Below are 11,164 nucleotides of genomic sequence, written 5' to 3'. Positions count from 1 at the left end.
AATTCTAGTCCCTGTTATTTGGCATGGACAACTCAAATTTTGGGGCTTGTTTCTTTGTCTCATATCTTCTTTCACTGCCCTCATTCATGTATGCCTTGAAAAGTAAGGCAGTAGCACAAAAGGAGGGAGTGAGACAAATAAACGTAATGAAAATTGCTGTTCTAAGTCTACAGCTGCTAATGAGTAATTCTGTTTCCTCAATTCATTATCTTCCACAAGTTTCTAGGAGCTGAAATCCTGCTTTTCCAATGCATAATCAGAAACTATTTGCCTTGAAAACCAGCCCATTCCTTTGAAGCCGCATTTAGAGAGGAAGAGAAACATCTAAATTATCTGATCAGAATTGCAATGGAAGTCAAATTTGCAACTTTTCAGCTCTGATTGCAGAAGGTAGAGAGTGCTTTCAGCCCCCATGTTTCCTGGCTCCTGGCATCCGCCAGCTCAGGCTTTTCAAGTAAAATCTTGTACAATCTCCCTGGAAGAGAGGAGGTATCCTCTTTTGATACCCAGGAGTTGAGATTTTCATCTACTTCTTTTGCTGAAGTCAGCTGGATTAGTTCTGTGGGGAAAGTCCTCAGCTTGAAAAGACAAAACACCATTCTACAGGTCCTGAAACTATTGTTCTAACAGTAGGAGAAAGGACATTTCCTGCTTTTACTAGTAACTATGCCCTTGAGATCCTTTTTGAAACTTAAGGTGCCCCCTTTACAGCATCTGGCCTGAAGCTAATGTAGCCATGGAAATGAGAATTAACAGGATACACTATTAAAAATCTTCAGCCAATGTAGCTCATACTGACCTCTAGAAAGCAATTTGCTCATTCCCTAGGACTGCTTCTCCCAGAGGCCTTTAAATAACATTATGGTGGCAACTATGAATCTGGTTTATATGCCATATCTTAGCTCTTAAACATTCAATTGATACAATTTCACTGCTCATGAAACAATACACAGATTTAAGAATTCACACTCTGTCTCTTACTCATTTTAACTCTTTTTAACCACTTTTTTTTTCCTTTTTGTGTGAGAGGAGGAGGAGTTGTTTTTTTATTTGGTTGTGCTTTTTTGATTTTTTTCTAGTTTGCTCAGCTACAACCATCTTGGGCAGCTCAGCAAACTAAGAAATAAAAGAAGACTAAATAAGGAAACGTGTGGTTCACCAATGTGACTGCAAACAAATCTAATGTGAGAGGAAAAAATAGTAATAAAAATCAACGGGCCTGTTTATGGACCCTAAACTTAGAAGGGGATTCCACTTCCCCCTCCCTAAGAGCTCTGTGTGACTCATCCTGAATAAATTACCATGAAGTAGGCTGACATTTTAGGTTAGTTTTTTTTCCAGTTCAAAAATTTCTCTGCTGCTTTTTATGAGTATAGGCATAGCTTTGCACTTCCTTAGCATGCTGAGCTCTTTTTGCCTTGGTATCCTGATCTTCAAAGCTACTGTGGTATTTACTCACTTTATCAAGATTTATTTGAAAGAGCTACTGTACTAAATTCATAATACCAAGGAATTAATTCATTTGACTTAGGCCCATGGTAGCCTGTTCTGGCTGTTTCTTATGGCAGTGAGAAGAGGGAACACATCCAAAATGGGCCTCCTCCCTCCACACAGGCCATGTACCTACGGTGGCTTGTCCTCACCCAAAAATGGTGTTGTCAAATACAACTGTCACAGATCTGGATTAAAACAATAAGTGACATCTTTTCTGTTTGTCTCCAAGTTTTTCACTTCTGAACTTTACATCATAAAATCTGACTTAGATATGGTCTTTCTCCAGGGAAGTTAGAAACTTTTTTTCCTTAAGAAATTTTAAGTTTGTGTATATTTTCCTCTTATTTCCAGGACCCAAGGCTTTCAGGCAAATGCTAATAATCATGAAACCAGGACAAGAGTTGTCAACACCACAAGTTTTAAGTTAAGTTTCGCATTTCTGCTTCTCTCCCAGGTTAATTACATCCTCATACCTCCTTGTAGAACTGCTCTGTGTTCTTCCACTCTTTAAAATTTTCAGGAAAATGGAAAAAAAAGCTAATTTTCCTTCACTAAACCTGCTTTTATACAAATGTTTGAACTAAGTGTAAGCAAGAGACCTTTTGTGAAAGTAAAAGAATGAAGAAATGCCTGAGGTCCTTTGGGCTGGAGAGACTGAGTGTGCCACGTACCTGTCCCTCAGGAGCAAGACATTGCCACAGTTCCCTGGGATAAGGGACTAAAGCTTCTTGATCCCCATCCTGAGGGGCCAGTAAGAAGAATTTACAAGAAGGAAGATAGCACAACCAACTGCTAAACAGGACCCAAGCCTGCTCTCAGCTGGGGAGAGACTTCAGAGTGTGTCAGAATCTTGCCATGAAAAAGTTGACCAGGATGACCGTGTCTCCCAACACTGAAAATTACAAGACCTAGGTTTTATGCTAATATGAGAAAAAAAAAATCATCATTTTATACCATCAGGATGATTTTTAAATCGATAGTGTTTTTTAAATGTTGATACATTAAAATAAGCTTGTGTATGGCACTTGCCTTGAGAATAGACATAATCTGAAAGTGTCACTAAAAGTGCTGGTTTAGTGTCTTTATATCTTTGGAGAAGTTTAAAACCCATTTGTTCTCCTTTCTCCTGGTTGAAACAGAGCCTGTGGAAGGAGGTGGGAATCTGGACATATCATAAAATACAAAAAAACCCACATTTATACAAAGTAACTATTTTCCCACTTTTCAGTCTTACTTTGCTTATTTGGAAGTTGTTTGCTGGAAGCAAAATGGAAATCCATTTGCTATAAAAATAGAAGAAAAAAATCATAATCTTTTCACTTTTCAGCCAATGTGAAAGAGAACACATTTTCCCAATGCTGTTGTACAAGAGTCTTGGCCAAGGGATGTATACAGCAAAAAGACAGAGTGGTCTGAAAATGCTCTAGAGAACGGAAAAAAAGGAATTGGTATAAATGAATTTCCTTCATTTTTTTTAGTAGTTGATTTCTTTTCTTGTTTCTTTAAACCACTGTAATGGGCTTATTAATACATTGGCAGAGAGCATCAGATTTGATATATACCGGAGGAGTAATGGCAAATTAATCCCTAAGGTGTAATGCAACAGTTCCTGTTGGTGGAAGGCGAATCAGCTCTCACCTTTGGTTATGGGGAGAAGTGTAGATTTACAGGATGCAGCCAGTTTTGTCCTGACTTCATGGAACAGCAAATGAGGAAACTGCCCTTGGTGGGGTAGTGGTGATGGAGCATATCTTTAATGTGCAGGGAGGAAGTGAAAAAGGTGGAATCATTCCTTCCTATTTGAACCCTGAACAGGGAACATAGTCCTTATGAAAAATAATTGAAATTGCTGAAAGCTCTGTTTAGAAAAGGTACACTGTGGAGCAAAGGATATATTTTCAGAAACACCTGAATATTACAAACAAAAATTTCTTGAGCAAATAGTTGCATGGAAAGCTTTGGACTAAGAAATTATCTTCCCTCTTGAAGACTATATCAAACTGAGAAAACAAAAACTGTGCCAAGTCCTCATGTTTTGGAAAAATCATGTATTTACATTCAGCCTATCTCCTCTATTGGTACTTGGGGTGTTAATCCCAGTCAAGTCTCTGCTCACTGTGAAAACATAAAATCTTTCCCTGACCCAGGTTGTAAATGTGATGCAACAGCCACCACAGAAAAGAAGGTTGGGCAAGACTTCCTGTGTTCATGTGCTGTCTCTGAATGTACACAGGCACATCCTATTTGGTGTAAAGCAGCTCAAGGGTTATGCTAATTTTTGGCGTTTTATTAATATCTGTTTTTAAAAGATTGATCTTGTTTTAGAGAGAATGGGTTAACCTCTGCCTCACAGTTCTGTAAATTTCTAAAAGCTTCTTGTACCCATTTGGACAACCACAGGACCTAGAAATACTTGTGGTTAGTGAGCAAAACAAATAAGTGCTCTGACTAGAACAAATTTCAGAAAAAGTGATAAATTAGCAGGCTGATTTCTCAGCTATTTTAATACTGTCTGAAGAAGGTGCATAAATAAATAACAACAGAATATACTTACTTTAACAAATTAAAATTGTCCATGATATTTTCCAAGTGCCACTTAATAGAACTCAGGAAATTAATAGCAGTAGTAAAAATAAAACTCTGCTTAGGAAGCATCTGGAAAGTCATCTACTCTTTGTTCATGAGCCCCCTTTCTTTACTTTTCTGACACAAGGAGTTAATCAGAGTCAAGATTGTTACTTGTACACTTAAATCAGGGGCATGGTTATTTCCAAATTAGTGCAGACACAACCTTCTTCTCTGCTGTGCAAATCTGAGGTTGACTTGCTCCATCATTACCGCATGTAAATATTAAAATATGGATAACTGAGCCTATCTTCTAGAGGCTATACTGTGCCTTTATGTTGCTGGATGGAAATGTACCTTCCTGGACAGCTTGGTTTCTGTTTTTCCCTCTCTACCATCCTTGCCTAGGTGATCTAAAAGCACATAAGAGAAAAAGAAGTGATATGCACAAGGTCTGTGAGCAGGGCTTGGAGAATCTTGCTCTGGTTGAAGAAGCCCCTGCTCCTTGCAGTGGGCTTGGATCAGCTGTCCTTCAAAGGTCCCTTCCAAATTGTCCCATGATTCTATGAAAAGCTAAAAAATTTTTATCTCCAGTACAAGCCTCTGTGTGTTCATCAAATGCTGAAGCAAAGCACAGCTACACAGGAAGAAATGGTTTAGATTTCTATGAAAACAAAGGGTCCAAACAGAACTGGGCTTTAGCTGATATAAGTTACTGATGGTCCTACAGCAATTTCTTTTCATAATCAGAATGTTTATGGGATTTTATCAGAATTTTTGTATCTGTCTGGCTGTTGTGTCTGATGAGCTTGGAACTACTAGTGACCATGCAAAAGATTTCAGGAGGAATTTAGATTCCTGTATTCACTTTGTTTTTCTTCTCCTTGCCTCCACATGTTTATTTATGGAACAGTTGAATCTGGGTAACACATGATGGAAGGGCTGAAGATACCTTGCTGTTCTGTAAGAAAATTTAATTTCTTCAGGCACAGAATCCTTCTTGAGAGGCCTGAAATGATACTGAATGGCTTTAACATCTTATTCTCCCCTGCTTTATTGCTTATTTTGGAGGTTTTATTGTTGCCAGTTTTCTTCAAGTAGAATGTGATAAATAAAAAATAATTTCTATTCTGTTAATAGGAGGGTGATCTCTAGTGCAGAGTTAAATGGAAATATATCCACACTTCTCCATTAATTTAATCTGCTTTCATTAACTGCAGGGTAGGTCTGCCTATTATTTTCTAATTCATGGGGGTTTATTTTTAGCATCCTTCTCTTCCTGTCTCTGGGGCCCCAGATCAGATAGATAAAATCAGATTTTTTTTTTCTTATTTAATAAGCGTTTCCTGTAAAACAGTAAGTCTTGAGTGATTGTACCAAACAATTGGGAGAGACTGGAAAGGGAGGATGTAAAAAGCAGGCTCGGGGTGTGTGCAGCACAGTCACCAGATGCAGGGATATTCTCTTTATTCCAGCACTTGGAAGCTGCATCTGGAGTGTTGGTTGCATTTCCATGGTATTGAGAAGACGTTCAGAAACTTGAGAGAGCTTAATGGAGAGCCAATAAGATGGTTAGGGGGCTGGAGCACAAGATGATGATGATAAATTTAAAAAGTAAGCTGGACAAAGTCCTGAGCAATGTGATAAAGTAAGATGATCTCTAGACATGAGTTTGAAGATGATTTAATATATAATTCTATGATATATGCAGTCCAGATAAACAGGTTGTTTTTTATATACTCTGTTGTTCAAAATGTTTACAATAAATGGTGAGGTAGAAGAAATAGGATTAAGGTTTTAATCATTTTAAGGAGACTGGGAGAGGCTAGCTAAAAAGACCTCCAAGATAGAAAAATCAGAGGTTTTGTCTTGATGCCATGTAAAGACAAGACAAAAGCTCTTAGAGGGGAATAGCTGTCCCGAGAACATACTTTTAGGATGTTTCATGGTGGGGCTTCATAGGTGGAGATGAGCGAGTGTCCTGGTCTAGAATAGGAGCCTTGGAAATGACAAAGAAATTAATTGAAATGTTAAAATTTTTGGATGTCATATTATGTCTTGTGATGCCCAAAGATGCATATATTACCCAATCATTTGGCTATTTACCCTTTTAATTGTAGGCACATCTATGTACATATTCATGTAAATCCATGTACAAATATACCTCAAATATAAAAATACACACACACATATATATATATATGTATATAACTAGTATTTCTGGTCATACTGTTAATGATTTAATGTGATGCAATGTTAAATGTGCCTTTTCTAGGTGTGTATTTTACTTTATTCTTCAGTTTGGTTTGCATTTATGCAAACCAGGCCATGAAGAAATTGTTGTGATGAACTACCAGGCCACATTAAATTATCATCAGACATCTTTTAAACTAGCAAGGTAACTAAGTGAAGAAAGCAATATCTAGCAGTGATGCCAATTGCCATAAATCTCAGCATAAATCTGGGAATGCTAATGATCCCATTAGTCTGGTTCTATATATCATTGATTGGAAGCAGCTTGAAGTTTGGATTCCAACTTCTATTTCACAAGTCATATCTGCTGAGATGAAGCAACTGCTGGAACAGACTGTTCCCTTACATTCTGGAAATTGTCCAGTTCATCTTCAGATTCCAGTGCCCAGTTCTGATCTAAACAAATACTTCCATTTTCCTTAGAAAAGCCTAATCTCTGCCTTACTCATCTTCTTGTCAGGATTTTCTTGTCAAATAGTGAATGCCTCATGGTAAAGTTAATGCTTACTTCACATGCTAGACATTGTGTTCCTTTCTTTTTGTCCTTGTTTTGGCACAAGAATTGGGGTATTTCTAAACATTGGAAATCCCTTAATGTCTAAGTTTTATTATGAGGTCTAAAAATTAATGAGTAAGGCTGATCTTGGGGCAGCATCAGCATGTGTTTCATCAACAAGCTATCTGTAAGTTCAGCGGGGTGCTTTTTTTGTTTATTTCTTTCTCACCAGACCTTTCTTATGCTGAAAACTGAGTAGCTGTTGGAAGGCATCAAATAGCATCAAAAACCCCCAAGCCAAGCCAAAACATAAACCAAAAAAAAACCACAACTGGATTTCCAAAATGTCAAGCCCTCTGCAGGCAGTAGCTCAAACACAAGTCAGTGAAGTGATCCCGACCTGCTGCGCATCCCCGCCCTGAGAGCAGGCTGGGTTCAGGCTCCGGGCACAGGCACAGAAATCTGAGCTGGTTTCCAGCCCAGCAGCCCCTGCCCTGATCCATGTGTGCTCAGCCTGCCAGAGCTCCAGGGGTGCACACACATGTGCTCAACAGGGATTTATAAGATGACATGGAGAGTATTCCTAGCAGGGAGGAGCTTGTGTGGAGTTGGTCCATCTGTGGGGAGAGTCTACTGAGAACCAGGGTGAGAGCCTCAGTATCTATAAAGTTTCACCAAATGGCTGCACCAAAAGTATAAATTCATGGTTCAGATGGAAATCTTGATGTGGGATTTCTTCAGGCTGCTTAATAGGGCTTGATGAAATCCTTATGTCTGTTTTTGGAGATGTATTCCCAAGGGAATTAAAAATTAGGCGACGAAAAATGCTCTTCAGCCATACAGATCTTAGAATTCTGGGAAGTGTTGTGTTCAGTGTTTGGACAAAGCACTACTATTAAAAAATATTTAAATTTATGGACTCGCTGCTCCCACAGAGAGCAATGCTGATGAGACTGGAGGATTAGAAGGCTTGGAGCTCCAGGAAAGGGAAGCTGTGACAAAGTGAAGGCAGTGCATGGAAAGTAGCCAGGGTCCACTTGTCAGGGCTTTTCTTTATCACATACATCTTGTTGCTAGCATCTGGGAATGGCAGATGCCTAACCTGGAGTCCTTTTGCTGCAGTCAACAGAATGTTTAGCTACATGCTTCTCAGGACTAAAGCAGCAATGTCTGGGAATTTTTAACCCCTAAGTTGTACATGGCTGGGTGCTGGGAAAGGACTGCTCTAGGATTTGTGCTCCTCTCACTGGTGGCTTGTGCAACCTCAGGGCAGGAGCTACTTTTGCTGCTTATGATTATGCAAGGTTTGGATTAGTGAGGGGTCTGCTCTGTGCCAGGCTTCCAGCTGATAACCAGGTCAGCTGAGGCAACAACAGATTATTTAAACTTCCGAGAAAAGAATGGGTATTTCGTAGGTATAAATCACACATCTTCTACTGACAATATCTGTCTTTGGTAATCTTCCAGCTTACTAAGATTTTGGAGCTTGAAATGAGACAGAATTCTTCAGGCCAGAAAGTCCTGAAGAGGGTGAAGTGACAAGTGAGTTACAAGGCAAAACACTTTTTTCCCCATTGAAGGTGTGCTGGAGTAGCTCTGGCACTGGGTGTGCTGTGCAGGTACCTGTTGAATACAGGACAATTGACTCCCAGGGCTCAACTTCCCAAGAAATGGGCACCAGGCAATGTGCTGTGCTTGCTGAAAAGAAAATCAGAATCCCTGTGGACTGTCATATCCTGTTTATAATTTCTTCTTTTCTATCTGCATGGAAAAATGAAAAAAATTGTTTGTAAATATGCTGAAGGTCTGGGGCCAGGGAAAGAGTTTGTCCCTACAGGTGGCTGCATGGCAAGATCTTAGATGCAGGCATTGAAAACAGTTCCTGGTGTGTGATAGCAAAGAAGGGGCTGAGGATTGCTGCTCAGTGTTTAAGTCAATGAATTTTCAGTCTGTTTGCTATTCCTTGTCTGTATCTGTCATTCCTGATCAGTGGTCTCTTTCCTGTAGAGAGCTTGTCTGCCTTTCCCTGTTTTTATTGCTCTGACTGTCCTTGCACTAAAATGGGATGGGTTTCTGTACTGCAAGGGAAAAAAAGTGATTGCAGCAAGTGAGGGATAAGCAGCAGCCACGGCCAAATGCTTCATCTTGACTTAATATGAATATCCAAACAAAAATATTCTCAGTAAGCAGGAAGGAAAAAGCTTCACAACCACAAAGAGTAGAAACTATGAGACTGGATGGGGTAGCAGTTCTTTTATTATCTTGGTGGGCTTTGAGGGAGTGCCTTTGAAATACACATTAAAAGGAATTGCTAGTGTACAAACAATAAAAAATGATATCTAAAATTTAATTTGTATGCAATATCTCACCTTTTACTCCATGGAGCTCTGCAAATAATTTTCCATTTAATCTCTTCATTTATGTGTGAGGTGGTTAAGTGTTGTCTCTCACATGAATAAATTATGATGCTTCAGGGTCCTGTTTCCTTGTGAACTTGGCACAGTTGGATGCCAGCAGCCCAGGTGGCTGTGAGTGTAAGGCTGGGAAGGGAGTGCAGCTCCTCTGAATTGCAGAGAAGCCAGAAGGAATGGGGGAAAGAATTGAGGAAAGCTGAAAGAGATCCAACAGTAACGTTACAGTTGAGTTCTGGTATTTTTAATTTAATCCTTCTAGGTTTTACTGTTTTGTTTTGTTTTAAAGCAGACATTTACACTTTCAGTATGGAAGCTGAATTCTCCCTCTTCTTACAGTGTTGTTTTTTGCAGCAAGACTATAAATCATGTCCCAGTTCTGGAACTTTCAGAGATTTGGCTACACTTTTCTAGTAACGCCATTCTTCAGCTCCACAGCAAACACAGGATGTGTGTAACAGGCATTGGTGAGCAGGTTGTGCCATTAGATGAATAATTGTCCCACGATTTTTATTTTCCCAGAGCCCCAGACCCCAGACCTGTCTCAGCAGGGTAGGCAGAACTGAATGTCACTACACCAAAGACTCTGGTCAGGACAGAAGAGGGTGGCAGCTGCTGATTTTTACAGGAGCAACTGGGTCTACTAGCAGTATCCTTCTTCTTATGCTTCTGCATCTTTGAGCTGCTGAAGGCAGCGTCCAGCCTTTTTGCAATTCAGCTGGAAGCAAATGCACATCAGCAGCATTGCTGCTCCACTGCCTGAGGTAAGTGCTTACTTTGCCTGTGTCCAGAGCTGGCCTTGGCCTGATCAGAGGTGAATAACAAAGGATGATGCAGACCAGTTTCTCCTCCAACAGCATGTGCTGTGAGGGTGTTTCATCTCAGGCTGCAGACTTCAACTGGAGTGTGGCTGTGTATCTGTGAGCTCAGATGAGGGCTGTCTGTGTCCCTGTGAGGGATGTATAAACATTTCATTTTCCTTCTTTTTGTTGAACTTGAGTTTTTCCAAAGCAGACGTGATGCTGAGAAGGAGGTAAGGACTGACCTTGCACTAACAGCAGACTAATAGTGTGACTGCAAGCCTAGGAGAAACACCACAAACATCAGCAGCACCAGAGAAAAATATAGAGCAAGTGTTAAATTGAATTTCCACAATATGTTAGATTCTTCAGCCCTTTCCATACCGGCTAGTAATTCTCCATTACATTGAAGAACAGGTGGTAAGGAGCAAATTGCTAAGGCTTTAGTGTTGTTACTTGATTATTATTCCCAAAGACTCTGTGCCTTGGCACATCATAGTTCAAGATGATAAAGGAACAAACCACATTGTAATTAATTTGGCTTTAATTTACTATTTACAGTAAAGAATATATCCAGCTTCTTTCTCTGCTTTTGCATGGATCTGATGGATGGATGTACTTTGTATGCAAGGAACTGTTGAGGCTTTCCCCTCTTACTGTGGTAAGACTGTTGGCAGACTGACAATCCTTTTGCCTAATTTCCCTTTTTTTTTTTTTTTTTTTTTTTTTTTTAATATATGTTAATTTCTTTGAGTTTTTTTGTTTCAAATTGGGGTTTCCCATTAGAAGGTCTGGTACCTACTGGCATGTTACCATACAACTCCCACAGTACATCACAGCACTGTGGTTTCCCAGAGGTCAGAGGAGACCATTAACCCTGAAAGCTTCAGTCCAGTAAAATCAAGTTTCATGCCAACCTTTTCATTTGACTAATTTTCCAGTGCTTTCTCATTATGGGAAAAAATTGCAATGGAATTGGAAAAATTTTTTATAGTTTTACCATATGGTAACTTTCAGAAAGACGGGAATTACTTGAAATGGAAATGCAAAGTAGGGAGTAAGTATAAATGGGATGAAAGAGATGCTGATTATTGCTTCCTTAAAAATATTTTTAATTCACAAATTTTGGTTGAATTTTCATGGAA

General features: G+C 39.4%; 1 long non-coding RNA gene across 1 annotated transcript in view; it reads left to right on the top strand.

The window, feature by feature from the left end:
- The first annotated feature begins 1,511 nt into the window (after positions 1–1,511).
- LOC146767397 (uncharacterized) overlaps positions 1,512–11,164 on the top strand; it is a 28,325-nt gene continuing 18,672 nt past the window's right edge. The window contains exon 1 of the long non-coding RNA XR_014955747.1: positions 1,512–9,983. This is a non-coding gene — a long non-coding RNA (uncharacterized LOC146767397). The remainder of the gene's footprint in view (positions 9,984–11,164) is intronic.

This window comes from Lonchura striata, chromosome 5, assembly GCF_050655825.1.
Source record: "Lonchura striata isolate lonStrDom1 chromosome 5, ASM5065582v1, whole genome shotgun sequence".
Taxonomy (NCBI): domain Eukaryota; kingdom Metazoa; phylum Chordata; class Aves; order Passeriformes; family Estrildidae; genus Lonchura; species Lonchura striata.
This window is presented reverse-complemented; position numbering and strand designations above follow the sequence as displayed.